This window comes from Gobio gobio, assembly GCF_949357685.1.
Source record: "Gobio gobio genome assembly, chromosome: 16".
Classification (NCBI taxonomy): Eukaryota; Metazoa; Chordata; class Actinopteri; order Cypriniformes; family Gobionidae; genus Gobio; species Gobio gobio.
The window spans coordinates 45605368-45610026 of NC_137109.1; positions in this window are offsets into that span (position 1 = coordinate 45605368).

Consider the following 4659-nt stretch of genomic DNA (forward strand, 5'->3'; position numbering starts at 1 on the left):
TTTATAAACCATGCAATGAAAATGATCCCCTTCACCCGACCCTACACCTAAACCCTACCTCACTGTGAGGTGGGCAAATCAGGTAACGCAGTGGAAAACGCCCCTCTGTTTATGGCCTCGCCCACTGATCTAGTAACTTCTATTACGACCTATACTTGGGGCAGAGATGACTCACACATGCACATCAATGCTCTTGGACAGAAGAAGGATGTACTGTAAGAAAGAAAGTGATTCAGACAGTATGAGATGAGGTGATTATTCACACGTGAGGCTCACATGACCAGAAAGACAAACACTGAGGTCAGTAAAATCCAGTTCTGCAGCCTGTCAACGAAGCACTCTTAAAGGGATAGTTCACCCAAAAATGTACTCGCCCTCAAGTTGTTCAAAACCTGAATTTCCTTCTTCTGCTGAACACAAAAGAAGATATTTTGAAAAATATGGGTAACCAAACAGTTGATGATGGAGCCCATTGACTTCCATCAACTGATTGGTTACTGACATTCTTGTCAATAATGAAGGTTTCTTATTGAAGGATAAGATAAACCCAAATGAAACCACTCTGTCTGAGTTGCTGTTCTAGGAAGAGCTTTTTCAGTCATAAATCGTCATCTTCAGTCTGTCTCTGAGTCACAATGAGGGACTTTTCCTCATGACCTCACCTTTTTTCTCGGTCATTAACCAACCGGTCGCCGCTGATGTCACATTGCACCACTAAAGCACTCAGAAATGGACAACCATCGTCCGATATTATAATGAGGAAGTAGATGAGACTTCTTTAGAACCACCTTGAAGAGGATACAGGTTACGTAAATGAGGAAAGAATAAGTGAACCACAGGTCTCGTATATGTGGGTGAACAAGGAAGGAAGAATAAACTACTGGAAACCTTTGACCATGGAGGGTTTTCATAATGTGATTACATGTGCAGAATGTAATTGTGTCTTCGCTGAATCAGCTGTTAAGAAAATACATTCATGTGACCTCAAACTACACTTAAGTCAACATATTTAGCTTGTTCCTTCTTTCTGGTTCACAGCTCCTCAGCAAAGCAAAGAAAAGAGCACCATATCAATCATTGTTGATTTTGATCACAAACGGATTTAAACTCGTGATAGTTCATCCATCAGTGTCAAAGCAAAACCTGATGGACGTGTCGTCTCAATCAGCTGCTTAGATGGATGACTGAGAGTATTGATTCGTTTGGAAAAACCCAAGTCCATACTGAAAAATACACTTTGTAGTAACTTTTGTAATTTGTAATGTACACTTTGAATATAATTTAAGCGATTGTTCGAGTTGTAGATATCACGAACATTGTCTAAAAATCCACGGGTTAATTTTGCTTAAAATTTGCATGTTATTTAAGTTGTTTTCTAGCCTGGAAGCCAGCCGAACTTAGCCCCGCCCACAACATTTGACATCGGCTACCTACAACATTTTGTAGTAATAATACTATTTTTTTTATTAATAATGTATTTTATATAACATTTTGGTAACACTTTACAATAAGGTTCATTATAGTTAACTACATTAGTTAACATTCACTAATAATGAACTGCACTTATAAAGCATTTATTTATCTTTGTTAATGTTAATTTCAACATTTACTAATGCATTATTAAAATCTTGTTAACATTAGTTAATGCACTGTGAAATGAACAAACCATGAACAGCTGGACTTTTATGAACTAACATTAAGATATGCTGAACAGAGGTGTTAGTTCATGTTAACTAATACAACCTGATTGTAAAGTGTTACTAACATTTTAAATACATTTTCACACACAGTTCATTGGAAATAGATAGCAGTCTGAGTGTAAAAAAAAAGGAATCAGTTTGTCAATCCACCAATGAAATTACATCAGCTCATCTGTAGAAACCGGATGGACTAGTTTTGCTTAGCGGAGTTGCTCAGCTTCATTCACTTTAGTGTAGGGACTTTATAGATTATAATTTCAAAATGTTAAAATTAGATCTGTGGATAAATGTTAGATTAAAATATATTAGTCACAGACGAGCAGTGTAGTGATTCAATGCGAATTTTCCCAGTGTTACGAATCACCTCAGTCATCACGACTTGTTTAAACGTGTTTCTCTCATTCAGTGTAATCCTTATTCTGCCACAGGACATGGAAAACAACACAGCCAATCAGAGGAGCCGTTCACTGGAAGAAGCAAGGAATTTTCCAACAACATTTACTGAGAATAGGTAATTCTTCAGTAAGGAAAAGCTTACCACTTCTGTAGACAAACTTAGTTTTATTTCTTGTGAAATCTTTTTAGAGCTGAGTAGTAATTCCTCCCAGTCTTTCTAGAACATCTTTAAGTAAAAGTCCTATGCTTTTGTAGGTGCTGGCAAGGCAGTATATCTTTCAGAATATTCAAAGATACATAAATACATCTAAGTATAGGCTACTACTGTATTGCCTCTGAAGATTGCATTGACAGTGGCCCCAAAAGGTAAGGGCACTTAAGACACACACAGGCTGAATCCGAGATCGCCCCTAAACCCTCAATCACAATAAGCGTTAGTCCACTAATATAGTTCACTTGAAGGAGTGAATGAAAACGAGTGAGTGAATTCGGACAGCCGCTGTGTGTTTGGCTGTACACTCGTTATTGCGGTGCGTGTTGAATGAGTGCACTCAATAACGTCCACTATGGTTTCGGACACCACTACAAATAGTGACCTATTTAAGGGTATAGGGTGCGATTTCAGATTCAGTCACATTGTCATGTGACTTAGGGTGACCATATTTTGATTACCGAGAACCAGGACACTCGGCCCGGCAGAGAGATACTCAAAGTTTACTCAAAGATTCTTTATTTTTTCAATACATTTGAAGTATGCCCCCTCTGTACTACGGATAGATAATTGTTATATTTGGGCCAGGACAGGACTTGAAAACAGGACATGTCCTGGGAAAACAGGACGTTTGGTCACCCTAATGTAAGCTGTTCTGAGACACAGCTTTGAGGATCCAAATGCAACTGGGCAACCCAGAATCAAAATACAAGCAAGGGTCAGAACCACGGGGCAAACAATTCAAACAATCACGGCTAAAAACACAGGGCAAACAAGAAAATCCAAGAAACTAGACACGAGAATCAAAACCATAAACCAAAGAAAGCGTGATCAGAGTTGCAGTGTGACACTAGGCAAGTAGTCTACTCTACACTCATTATTGCAGTGCAATATGTGATAGAATGAGTGCACTCAATGACATCCACTATGATTTCGGACACCACTACAAATGGCTGTCCCATCAAATAATGCCCTATTTAAGGGTAAAGGGGGGCGATTTTGTATTCAGCCACAGAGTTTACCCACATGAAAAAATGCTATAGTATATTATAGTAAAATTACAGTAAAATTACTCAAGTAAATACTATAGTGTTTTTGAACCATACTATAGTAAAGATACTACAGTAAATTGTAGTATATTATAGTATTTACTACACTTTGTTCATTTACTGTAGTGTATTTACTATAGTACGGTTCAAAAACACTATAGTATTTACTAGAGTAATTTTACTATAATATACTATAGTATTTTTTCATGTGGGGGCCTATTAGGTTATGAGCAACAGCTGAGAACAATCAGGTAGGAGTCCGGGCAAAGGGTTCTGGGAAATGCAGTTCATAATGAAATGGCAATGGACTAGGGAGGAGTGCCCACTGGTGGATATCAAGGGCACTCCAGCTGGTAATCGTGAAATATTAATGCATGGCAGTACATTTACAAATAAATGATGCAAGACATTTGCACACTTTAATAGTTATGATCTATTTATTACCTGTTAACCACTTTTTGAGCATGACATGTCCAGCTTTGGAGCACAAACTTAATTTGGTCTCTTTTTAAAGACAGATTATTGCTGAAGTGAAAAAAAAAGGTTGTAGAAAATGCACAAAAATACTAGCCTATTTTTAAGTGATATATGAAATATAGGCTATATTTTCCAAAACACGTTAAACTGAGTTGCTTTACTCTAAACCTGTGATAACATCAAAGCCAAACATCTAAACAAGCTGTGCTCCAAATTTGAGGTTAATATCTCAAAAAATGAGCTTTCAGTAAGATTTTGTTCGGGCGCAGTACCAAAAGATTCCAATAGATTCATTTTTGACCGCGAACAGTACAAGTTTCACTATATTTTTCAGGACCATTTAACCTTTTCGAACCATGTCCATGATTTTGTGTGTGTGTGTGTTCACATAGCAAGTACCAAAACCTTTACCAAGTTTCGTACCATTCCGATGAAGTAAAAATTCATCAACAACAACAACAACAAAAAATCTAAAAATAAATAAAATAAAAATGTCTGTCAAAAATTACTGAACAGCACCAGAAGGTTAACTAAATCTTTCAGTTAGTTGCCAATATAGCATTTCTCATTTTTGTTTATAACGTGAAGGGCTTAAATAACTAGAGGTAGGTTATATTATATATATATATATATATATATATATATATATATATATATATATATATATATATATATATATATATATATATATATATATATATATATATATATATATTAAAATGCACTAAAATGTACTATAAGTAGTAAAACATTAACTAAAATTAAAATGAGAATAGAAAATGTCTGTCAGTTTCCATGAGTACTACAAGAAGGGACAGAGAAAATT